This window comes from Tiliqua scincoides, chromosome 5 (assembly GCF_035046505.1).
Source record: "Tiliqua scincoides isolate rTilSci1 chromosome 5, rTilSci1.hap2, whole genome shotgun sequence".
NCBI classification, from domain to species: domain Eukaryota; kingdom Metazoa; phylum Chordata; class Lepidosauria; order Squamata; family Scincidae; genus Tiliqua; species Tiliqua scincoides.
The window spans coordinates 79,666,522-79,679,377 of record NC_089825.1 but is presented as its reverse complement, the minus strand read 5'-3'; positions in this window follow the sequence as shown (position 1 = coordinate 79,679,377).

Below are 12,856 nucleotides of genomic sequence, written 5' to 3'. Positions count from 1 at the left end.
CTCAAGGCTTTTGGATTTTTGATGGTACAATCCAGCCTCCATTCTTCAGAAGATCAAACTGTGTTGAAAGGAACTAAAAACCCATCTAGTGCCACACAGTTTTCTCACCTTACCTATCTTAGCTTTTGTCTGCCACATGAGGTACCCCTGGAAAGACTTAAAACTGAACTCCTTCACTTAAAACTGCACTCAGATACAGCTGTGTTGAATGAATGGGGAAAGGGAGAACCTTGCTAGGTAGCGTTTGCTCCGCTTTTGTATGTTCTGGGTCACTTATATTATTGTTGTTGAAGGCACTGTAATTGGGAGTTACTGGTACTCCCAACTGGAATTGTCGATTGGTTGACTAGGCTACCAGGTTGGATGCACCCCCAAACCTGTGATTTCTGACCTGGTTGTGTCACAAGGCAGGGCTTGTTGTCACAAGACAGCCAACCCTTGGAAAATGGGGTGGGGAGGCCTGTCAGCTGTTTGATGCTGAACAGCTGACAGGCCATCCATAGGGTTGCCACCCCTGCAGGTTTGGCCTGTAGTCTTCAGGAACTGGCATTGGCCTATCTCCATGTGACTATTAAAAGTAATCCTTGAGATTTTAACAGGGTCCTCCTGTCTTAATGACATAACCTCATGTTGGGGGGGGGATCATCAGGAACAGCAGAGTTGGCAACCTTAACCGCAAGTGGCCAGTGGACTGGATTTGGGGTTCTAAGGCCCAAATCCTAACCCACTTTCTAGCACTGGCATAGCTGTGCTAGTGGAACATGTGCTGCATCCTGCAGTTGGGTGGCACTCACAGAGGCCTCCTCAAAGTTAGGGAATACTTGTTCCCTTATCTTGGAGCTGCATTGCCCTTCTGTCGGTACCGGATAGTGGGTTAGGATTGCACCCTAAGTCGTGCAGCTAGCTTTATGAATCCTCACATGACTTGAAATAGGGTGAGCTAAGAGATGACTCTGGGTGGGATCTTCCATTTGCCAGATTAAAGGGCCACGGGCATGGAAGAGAGGCATTCTTGGTGGCAATCACTCTCTGTTTATCAATCTCTATGTCCCTGTTTTTGTCTAAACTCAAAAACAACTGAAAGTATTCACCAACCTTCTGATCATTTTATTTGCCCTATTTTGTACTTTTTCAAATTCTAAAGGATTGCATATAAACCACATTGAAGTATTATTGAGCAGAACAGTGCGACAGAAATCTTTTAGATAAATGAAATAAAATAATGTGTTTGATTACTGGTTTTACTGAGATTGTAAGCTGCCTTGAAGAGTATTCTAGTAGAAAGGTAGCCTCTGAACTTTTAAAGTAATGAATGAATACTTGCCTGGCTTTAAAATACATTCAAAGGGGAAAAAAAGTATTGACTGCCCTGGAAATATGGTCTGCTTCGTGCAGTTTAGGAAAAATATCAATACAGTGCACCTGGCTCCCATATTTGAGAGTGCAACAACTTTCTGTAGCTCTGCCAGGATGCAAGAGAAGGTACCCCTTCACACCTCCGTATCCCGGCCTCAGCCTGCGAAGAATGAGAAGGAACTGTGGAAGGATCAAGTTAAACAAGACTTGGCAGAAAGTCCCAAATTTCTCCCCTCCTTTGTGCTCAGCCATCTAATGACTAGTTTAATGACAAGCATAAAATTAGATAGACAAAGGAAATTCTCAGGTGTCTCGGAGTCCTGTATAATTAGACTTCATTCTGGGATGGTTTGGTTACTGTTGAGCTAGAGCAAGAAGAGTCAGTATGAGCTGGATCAAACAGTTCCCTTACCTAGCTCCAATCTTTACATAGGGTGGCGGGATGCGGGAAGAGTGACTTCCCTCCCTGCTTATCGGTATGCTTGCCCCATATCTGATGCCACCACATACCCATGCATGGCATAATGGTCTCAAAAGTTTACATCCGCAGAGCTTGCTTGGTCAGTATCTGGGATGGTTGCAACATGCTCAGGGCCTCAGTGCATTGAATTTTATGTGTGTTTGCCTTATTTGAAGGTTACTCACACATGTGGATGTTTGGTGGTGTCAGATGAGACAAGCACACTCTTGCTCCCTACCACACATAGGAGCAGATCCACTAAAAGGATTGTCCAATCTGTGTTGCCCAGCCCAACAAGGAGGCAGGCTGACATTTTCTGGGCCAGCTGAGACTTCTGAGAGCTCTTCACTGATATTTGGGATTGTCACTTTTTCCCCCCTGACCCTGCTCCAGTGGCTGTAACTGTCGCCCAACACAGAGAAATTGAGCAAGCAAAGCTTTTCCTGGCCTTGAGATGAGAAAATGATGGGAAATGCTTTGCCAACTTAATTTCTGCATGTCAGGGCGGAACTACACATTAAGTGTCATTTCAAGATTATTTTTGGCAGTCTTTTTTTTGTTTTGTTTTACAAATTGCATCCACCAGGCTACCAGTGGAAATGGTAGCCTGGGGATAGGGGTGGAGAGGCTTTTTTTACTTTTTCCCCTGTGTTGTTTTCCTACCAAAAGTGCTCCTTCCCATGTTGCTTTTATTCATGCACCTTCAGAAGTCCCTCTCTTCCTAAGATGATCTCCCTCTTAAAGTGGAGCCTCAGCGTTTGTTTAAATAAAAAAGTGTGAAGCAAGAATTATGGATTGACACAAAAGATGGAGGTCTACCATCAGCCTGTTTTTAAAGGCACAGGAGCAGCATATCTTAAAAAAAAGTTGAAAACCTTATCGACAACCTTACTGCAATAGTTGTTGGCAACATTCCGTCTTGAGAGACTATGGTATCGCGCTCTGAAAGGTGGTTTTGGAACATTGTCTAGTGTGGCTGAAAAGGCCAATTTGGGAATGACAATCCCTTCCACACTGGGAGCAAGTGCAGTCTGACCCTGGTCTGTCTCCCTGGCTATGGGCCTTACTTCTTTGCCTCTTAGCCTCAGACTGTTGGCCAAATGTCTCTTCAAACTGGGAAAGGCCATGCTGCACAGCCTGCCTCCAAGCGGGCCGCTCAGAGGCCAGGGTTTCCCACTTGTTGAGGTCCACTCCTAAGGCCTTCAGATCCCTGCAATAATGCAATAATGAAGTCATAAAATGACAAGCGCATGCATTCTTCAAAAAAGTTTAAAAGCTAGAAGTCATAGGCTGGTTTGAGATAGCTTGCTCCTTTTTTTCTTGTATTTGGGCTAGATCCCCAAGGCAACCTATCAGAATGTATAAATGTATAAATTCATATACAATGTATACAATTGAATGTATAAATTCTAAGAGAGCCAGGAAGGTGCAGTGATTTTGAGTTGGACTTTGACTTGGAAGAGCAAGGTTCAAATCCTCACTCAGCCATGAAGCTTCCAGGGAGACCTTGGGTCACCAGTCTCTCTCAGGTTCACCAACCTCACAGGGTTGTTGTGAGGACAAAAAGAGGGAAACATGCACACTGCCCTGAGCTCCTTGGAGGAAGAGCAGTATAAAAATGTGAAAAACAAACAAATAGGGATGAAAACTCCACCTCTAGGATCAAAAGTCTCCACTGGACCACACTGGCCACCTGCCCTTGTCAGTTGCACTTCACTGTAATGATTGCAGCTTATTAGTGTCCTGTCAGTGTACATGGCATTTGGCATAGTGAATAACAGAAGGATAAGAAATGATAAGAAGGTACAGCTGCAAATGGGTACAGTTACATGGATTTCATTTCAATTGGATCTAGGCTTGCTAACTTTCCAGCTGGACCCTGTCATGAGAACCTTTGTTATCAGTTTTTCTCCATTTCTCTCTATACTAGAACCAGGGATCGTCCCATGAAACTCAGGGGCAAATTTAGCACAGACAAAAGGAGGTACCTCTTCATATATAATATGAAGAATATACTATATGAATATAATATATATGTAATTATCTGTGGGATCTGTTGCCACAAAATGTGATGGCCCGAGCTTTAAGGGGATCAGTCAAATTCATGGAGGACACTCACTTTTTACTGAGAATCAGCATTGTCAAATTGTTGCAGTCCAAAGTCTGCTATGTTTTCATCCTGGGTTTTTTTACAAACTGATGGCAAGGTTCTTGCAATAAAACAATTTCAGTTGCAGACTGTCCTGTGGAAACAGGCAAAACACTACTAAGGCTTTTCAGGGCGCCTGTGCCTTCACTTAAAAGTTTTCTGTTTTTAAGGCCTGCCCATTATATTGTCTCCTATTGACCACAATTGGTGGATTCGTATCAAACGGTGTCTCTTAATTGTCCCACTAACATTTTCATTTCTGGGATAGGAAAATTTACTTATCTCCTCTGTATTTTTAATAGTAGACAGTTTTTATTTGCTACAAACATGAAAAGAAAATAAATGCAAGGAAACCAGCAATTAAGGCTGCATCACCGTCCCCCTGCAGAAACAAAAATTAAAAATGGAGCAATTATGAGAGGGTATTCAAGGTATAATTATCAATAGGATAGAGCAGTGGGTCTCACACATTTAGCACCGGGACCCACCTTTTAGAATGAGAATCTGTCGGGACCCACTGGAAGTGATGTCATGACCAGAAGTGACATCATCAAGCAGGAAAATTTTTTAACTATCATAGGCTGCAATCCTACCCACACTTACCCAGGAGTAAGTTCCACTGACAATCATTATTAAAAGCATATCTATAAGTGCCTGTTACAAGTATAGATCTGTAACTTTTCCCCATATGCAGTCACATACCACTGCAGCATCAAGTCTGATATATTAAAAATAAAATACTGAAATGAATGGGGACCTGAAATTGGCTCACAACCCACCTAGTGGGTCCTGACCCACAGTTTGAGAAACACTGGGATAAAAATGGGCAGGACCTGTACACAGGAAACTTTTAATTATCCATTGAAAGACTCTTTGCTGGATGGAACTTACTTGTGCACAAACATTGGCCAGCAAGGAGGGCACTGAAGATTTATACAGCAGTACATTAAGTGTTGTGAGGAACTTCTGCTTTAATTTCCACTTCTAGCTAATTACAAAAACTGTGCCCCCATAGCACTGAAGGGTTCTAATATGGAAGAAGCTCTGTTAAAGAAAGCAAGGCTCGTCTGTTTAGCTTTGTTTTTCTGGTCTGTTAGCAATTCCCATAACTTTGGGGTGCGGGCTAAAGAATGAACCCAAAGAAAGGCCTTGCAGGTAAGGTAAGTTCTGAGTTGGAGTTTGAAGGAACAGAAAGAGGCAGTATGATGTAGGTGTTTCTGGAAGGCTGTTCCAGGCACCAGGGGGGCAATTGCCTCAGTGATTTGTTTTCCTGCTGTTCTGTGGCCTGGGTGGTTTTGTTGATTTGAGTATATTACTGATGACCCCCTAAAAGCCAGACAGAGTCCTGTCTATCTGATGGTGCAATACGCTCATCCAGAACAAGTGTCTTAGTGTCAGTGAGTAGCCTGAAGCTATTGCAAACTCACAACATGCGCACGCACACACACACAGAAGTTTTTAGATTTTAATGGATGCTAAATGTTTGTAGAGACCTTTGACCTTGCGCTAATGGCTGAAGCTGACCATACCAAGACCTTTCTAATCGCTGGGCCACCCATTAGATTCAGCTGCTCATTTCAGTGTCAAAGGTAGAATAGGGCAAAGTCTTTACAGGTCTTCGCCCCACCTTTTTTTGTAAGAAGTATCCTGCTTCAGGGAGGTGAAGAAATGGGGGGGGGGAGGGAACCCCTATACACTTCAGGAGACCAACTTGTCAAATTTGTCATGTTTCACCAGGGAGTTTGAAGAGAGGCTGGCTGGAGGACCAGCAAGGCAATTTTTTTTTGTGCCTAGCAGCAAAAAAAAAAAAATGTGGTGGTAGTAGAAAAAAGCATATTGAAAAACATCCTTGGACAGCAAGGGAGGAAAAAGATATCTTGATCATCCAAGGTGTGGACCATGCATCCTTTCAAATGTTACTGCAAAATGAGATCCACATTCAGCACATGCAACGGACTAATGTAGAAGAATCAACGGAACCACTACAGGTTGAAGTTAACACTCTGAATGCTTCCCCATTTTAAAAACAAAACTCCTTGCAAATATAAAAAACAGCATGAAAGAGGGAAAAGTGCTGGCAGCCCAACTGTCTTTCTGTTATGCTAGTTTTCCACTCAGAGGGAGTTTAACTTTTTTTTTAAACGGGAACATTCAAAACAGTGATGCATCTAACACTTGAATACTGTACCATTCTGCTGTACACGTCAAGTAGGGCTGCTTTGGGATGTCCTGAGCTGGACGTTTGAGGTTTGCATCACCTGGTGTGGGAGGCCTGTGCGTCACCCCATGTAGTGGGCGGGGCAATGCCCCAGGTGGGTGTTGTGATGTACCATTGCCCCGCCCCCACTGGTTTTTTGGCTGTACCTTTTGTCATAACACAGATATTTCAATGTGGTTTGTTTCATTGCATTCTGCATGAAAGTATGCATTGATTGATATATAACATGATGGTCTTATTCCTCCAAATTCTGATTTTAGTGATTTTGAAAACTTGTAGAGTCTCTCTCTCTCTCTCTCTCTCTCTCTCTCTCTCTCACACACACACACACACACACACACACACCCTGTGTCAACTTACTAACACCTTATTGCAGCAGTTCTCAAACTTTTAGCACTGGGACCCACTTTTTCAAATGACAATTTGTCCAGGACCCATTGGAAATGATGTCATGGCCAGAAGTGACATTATCAAGCAAATTAAAATAAAAAATTATAAATAATTAAATTAAAATAAAATAATTAAATAAGGGGGAGCCAGTCCTGTTCCACCAAGTGAATCTACTCTGAAGTAAGTCCTATTGTGGTCAATGGGGCTTACTCTCAGGAAAATGTGGGTAGGATTGCAGCCTGTGAGCCCAAGCCTATGCATGTCTACTCTGAGGTAAGTCCCATAGTGGTCAATGGTGCTTACTCTGTAGTCTGCCTGCAATAACACCCCCCAAAAAGAATCGGTGAGCTCTTCAGCCCTCCCAGTGCCCAGTTTAAAGTTCTTCTATTTCAGGCACATCAGAATAAAGACCCACCTGGCTTCACAAGTGCAAAATAGAAAACTTTCCCCTTACCATTCAAGCCTCTTTTTTTGGGGGGGGGGGGGAGGCTGCCTTCTGGAGCAGCTCCATTGGATCAGGACCCTTCTGGTGTCCTCACATTCCCCTTTGCCTGGCCTGACCACCAGCCAAGGCATGCCTGCCTACTTGCGAGTAAACGCGACTGTGAAGCTGCTTTGCTTTCCATAGGGCTCCATAGACTGTGAGGTAGGCACCTGGGAGGGAGGAACCTCCTTCTCCGGTGTTTTTGGGAGCTGCATTCATTGGATCGGGGCCATTCTGGTGTCATTGGATTCCTCTCAGCCTGCCCTTTCCAATGGACTGTAGCAAGTACGCCTACTCATGAGTAAACGTGCAATACAGCTCACTTTCCATAGGGCTCCATGCATTTTTTCCTTCCAGTTTTTTGGCCGTAACTTTTGAAAGAAAAGAGCTATTTCAATTCTGTTTTTTGAACTGCACTCCACCAGCCATTCCATATCCAATGGTGTATTTCATGATGCGGTAGTTCCTAACCCTGCGATGTTAGCGCATCCTCCCCAGGGCGCGTTACCCCCCCCCCGTGCATCACCTGGTGCAGCCCGCACCTCCCTAGCGATGCCAGTGCGAGCTGGTAGAATTCTGGACTGGGCTACTGCAGATTGCAGTGAAAGCAGGATCACCTTTGCAACATTTGCCCACTTGAAATATGGTTCATGCATGCACTAAACAATGGACAACAGGACAAAGGTGACTACGCTAAACCTTTCTCTCTGGTCTGCTGGTTTTCAGCATACAGAAGGCTTTTCTTATTCAAAAATAACCCCCCCACCTGCAGTCCAAATGGTTCAGCCCCTAAATCAACCATCTCGGTCTCTAGATCAGTTCCAATTCCAATGAGCCCTGCTGTGTTCAGTTTTCCATCAAATCTCTGTCCCCCTGCCCTAACACTGATTTTCCTGGGCATTTTACTAACTGGATAATCCCAACTCCAGCCCTTCCAGTGACACACACATGCTCGCTTGGCCAGCTGGTGCCGCTTTAGCCAATGAATTGTGAATTTCGCATTGATGCATGAAAAACGTTATTCATTGACCAAGATTTATCCATTTATCATTTTGGTTTCCTTTTGGCATTTATTTCATACTTGGCTGCACCAGGAGATACATTTAAAAATAGCCACCATCACATACACACAGGCACACACACACCCTGGTTCAAAGCCCTGCTTTTCCAGATTATTATAAGGATTGCAGCAGGACTGATGAATGTGAAGCACTTTTGAACATTCTAAAGTGTCATATAAATGCAAGTATCCCCATGCAGCAAAGGGAAATTTCAGAAGTACTGTACCAAAGGGATCAGAGAATGTGTGCACAGACAATATATTAAATACTGTTAATAATAATAATAATAATAATAATAATAATTGCTAAGTCCACGATTAAAAGGCTGAATTATGCTTTGGTGTAGTGTTGGATTGACAAACCACAATTTGCGACCAGACAGCAATCGGAAGGAGAAACCATGGTTTGAAATGAATTTGCAGTGATGGTTTGTGCTGACTACAGTCTGACATGAAGTCTGAATTGACAAACCTTAGTTACAGCCATCACTGCCAAGGCTATTGCACCATATAAGAATTAATGAATTTAAGAGGCAAAGTGCTGACAGAAAACAAAGGTAGCCATGGTTTACTTAGCAGAAGCTTGTACCATGGTTTAGGCCTTAAACTGGTCAGTGCAAATCATGGTTTGATGTGATGTGTGAAGTGAGCCATAGTCTACCTAAGGGAGCTCTTTTTTCGACTATACAAAGCCAAACCTTATAGAACAGTGGTTCTCAAACTTTTAGTACCGGGACCCACTTTATAGAGTGAGAATCTGTCAGGTCCCACTGGATGTGATGTCATGACCAGAAGTGACATCATCAGGCAGGGACATTTTTAACAATCCTAGGCTGCTATCCTACCTACACTTACTCAAGAGTAAGCCCCATTTACTATCATTGTTAAAAGCATATATATAGAGCCCCAGAAAGGTTGGTGGTCTTCTTTGAAAAGAGTGGGAGGAAAAACAGTACTGCCAGGAAAAGAAAAGTTGTAAATGTGAGTCAGAAATGACTGCAGGTGGGAGTCTGTTACAAATACTAAGCCGATTGGATATAGCTTTCTATAATGTCTCCTTGTCAGGGCCGGCCTATGAGCTCCTGGCACCTGAGACGCATGCCAAATGTTGCCCCCCCCCCCTTACCTGGTGATGTGCTGGCTTCTGCTCCTCCAACATTCCAGCCCATTGCTATCCTCTCTTCTACACTTCTGCTTTCTCCTCCTCTTGCTTTTCCTATTCAGAGAGTGAGAGGAGGAGGATCAGAGAAGGGAAGTGGGTGGACAGAAGTGGGTATCTCCTGCCGTCTACTTCAATTGGCCTCATGGATGGGCCAGCCCTGCTTCTTGTCAAAATGCTTAGGAGAAGCCATCTTGGAGAGTACAAGGATGGTGAAATGAAATCTCAACAAGAGCCAGCATGCTTCATGCACAGATCCTTTGTGGCTTTATCACAGAACACCCTTCATTTCATGAGCCCTTGGTGCCTTTGGCCTAAGTAGGGTGCCTGGCTGGTTGGCAGTCAGTGCCGTCCATTAGATGTACATTTCCAACTACCCAACATAACAGACGAGGGTGGAGAAGGTAATTATGGCCTCCACCACGACTCTGCCTCACAGAGGAGGTCAAGCCTGGGGCGGTTGGAGACGCATTAAAGATTAAACAAGAGACTAGAAGAAAGGAATTGGAGTGGGGGGGGAGCAGTTCCAGTAAACATGCTGAAGCGCTTCCAGAATGGGCCAGGCCTTGGCCTTGCCAAGTGGCTGTTCTCCTGCTTAACTGCAGCCCCACACCTTAGATCGCTGAGCTGAACAGCATCTCGCCTGAGACGCCTGCAGCTAAAATTCCACCGCCTGACCTCACCGGCTTCTTCCACCATCAACATAGCAGCCAAGAGGAGGGGGCAGCCACGCTGAAGAAGGGAGGTCATGCAGAAGTGCAAACCTCTAAGCCTGCACCCTGCCTGGGCCTCCCAAGTGGGTACGAGCTGCAGGCTCCCATTTCTTATGATGGCGAACATATCCCAAGGCTTTGGCCTTGAAATCAGGCTGCTTGATACAGGACATGGAACTCATGCATCACCTCCAGTTGTCTTCTTATAGTATTTATATACTGCTTTTCCACAAAAAAAATTCACAAAGTGGTTTACCAACAAAATCAAATAATTAAATGGCTCCTGTCTCAAAAGGGCTCACCATCTAAAAAGAGATGGAAAAGGGACATCAGCAACAGCCAATAGAAAAGATGCCATGCTGGGATGAAATAAGAGGAGTGCCACTTGCAAAAGTGCCTCCTTACCCAGTTAGCAGGGGATCTTCTATATATGCTCATTTCTGCAATATACATTTGGCATGCCTCTGCTAACGCTTTTTCTCTCACTATCGTAGGGCTGGTTGACACCAAACAGAAGTGATTGGAGAAGCTGCATCAAGAGGAATTCTTGCTTCTTATCCCATCATAAAAGGATAGGAATCCAATCAGGGTTTTCACTTGGCAGCACAGCCCCTTCTTGTCTTCCAGGCCAATTATAACTTAGGAGAAGAGGGACACAGGGTGGTGTGGAACCAAATTGTGCTCAGTTTTGAAAGGTGGAGGAAAAGAACCAGGTGAAGCCAGGCCAGAGAGCAAAGGGAGTGACACAGCAGGGCACTGAAAGGCAAATGAGTTGCAGATGGATGATATCCCTGGAAGATTGGGGGTCTTGGCCAAAGCAACCCCTCCAAAGCCAACATTTGAGGAATTTGCCACTTCTGGGACTCTTCGGCCTAGCTACTGTTCTGAAACTGAGCTTCAAAACAAGACGGTGCACAAACAGCACCTCAGCACCTCAACCCACCTGAGGTCAAGCAAGTCATGGCCCTCTTTTGGGTCCAACTCATCCATTGAAGACCTCAGATTAGTTGATCTCTATTTGGTTGCCATCTTAATTTGTCATATTTGGCACAGTCCGTCTGTTCCTGTATCGTGCTTCCACATTCAGCTCATGACCCTGAAGTGTAAATAGTTCTGGGGCAGCAAGGTTGTGTCTCAATGCTTGTTCTGGATGAATATAAACATTACAAAAGGCATTCCTGGATAGGACCAAGGATACTGTTTCCATCGTTGATCAGCGGGATACTTTAAAGAAGCCCACCAACAGGAAATGATGGTGTTGGCAGCATCTCTTCTTCTTTGTCCCAACATCCAGTATTCAGAACCATGTTGCCCCGGACAGAAAGGTTCCTTTTCACTATCACAGCTAATAGCCACTGACATGCCCTAGTTTTTATTGTCTGTGCACCACAGCATATTTCTTACTCTTACTGAAAAGCAGTTGCTAACTCCTGATTTTAGAAATTCTTGTTGGCCCTCTGATAGGCCATTAGAAATCTAATAAAGAACTGCCCCAAGGAATTCCTACTGATGCATTCCTTCCCTGACATCCTCTATCGTCTGGGCAAAGCTCTCTCCTTATGTAAGTCTTCTGACACATTATGAAACCACAAGTATTTTAAGCTGAGTGGAAAGGATGACAGTGGTCTGTAATTCAAACTGACAAGCAACCAAAAGGGCAGTGGGGGGAGGAAGAGGAGGAGAAGAGAGAAAGAAAGTGCCGCTGAAGAACAAAAATGATTGTCCAGTGCAGCTGCTTTGGGTGGGTAAGAGGAGGAGTTGAGGAGAGGTGATACAGTGGGCCCCTCATCCATGGGTTTGGAACCTGAAGATTTGATCCAACAAAGGTTCCAAACCCGCATTGGGAGAGCCCACAGAGGACTTCCTAGAGGTGACCTCTGGTTGCATCCACATGCAACCTCCCCATGCCTCAGAACATGAGGTAGGCCCATGGATTTCATTATGCATGCTTTTTGGCATCAGTGGGGGATCCGGGAATGGAACCCCTGTGGATGCTGAGGGAGGACCTGTAGTCAGAGATGAGTGGGTCACCTCTGGGAACAAGATGTACACTGAGATGCTCCTTTGGTCAACTGAAAGGTCCTCTTTGAGTGGTATAGTACTTAATACATTTCCAGCAAAGACTTTCCCCAACCTGTTTTTGAAAACCTCCAAAGAAGCAAACTCCACAGTCTCTAATGGAAGTTGGTCTAACTCTAATATTCCAAGACAGGGTTCCTGTTCTCCAAACAGCAATTTTTCCCAAGCTGTGTGCTGGGGCACATTAACTGCTCATGTGCCGCAAGAGAGAAAACTAATGAAATATCTGAAGGCCCTAGTACCCAGCCACAAATATTTCCTGCTGCATCTCGGTATGATTTACTGTTGCAGCCTTTCTCCTTCCCAGCCAGCCTTTGCTAGGAGTGGGTCATTCTAACGTACCTGAACGATTCAATCATTCCTAATGCACAGGCACCAGCACTGTTCTGAGCTTGCTGCATGACCGTGATAGGCTCAGAAACACAGGGGGTTGGGCTACTGCATAGGTAGGTCATTCTTTCCTCCTATGAGAGGCATAAGGGTGAAGCATAAGGAAGAAAAGCGTGTTCCATGGCTATCAGAACTCAATCAAAAGCATCCGTGAAAGGAGCTAAAGGCCTGCAGTCAAAGATTTGTCTACTTGTGTCAAACAAATATGTGAACATTATCTTTCTTGACCTCTGATGATTCTGGCACTGTGCATGTCTCCTTTCTGCCCCATCTTTCCTCCAGTTTTCTTTCCCTCCTCAGGCCTGTCCCTGCTGGCCTCTCCCGTTTTCTCTTCCTCTTCATGAATTCCTCTGGTCCACTTGCTCCTACTCGCTGGACTACTCATGAGTTCATCAGCC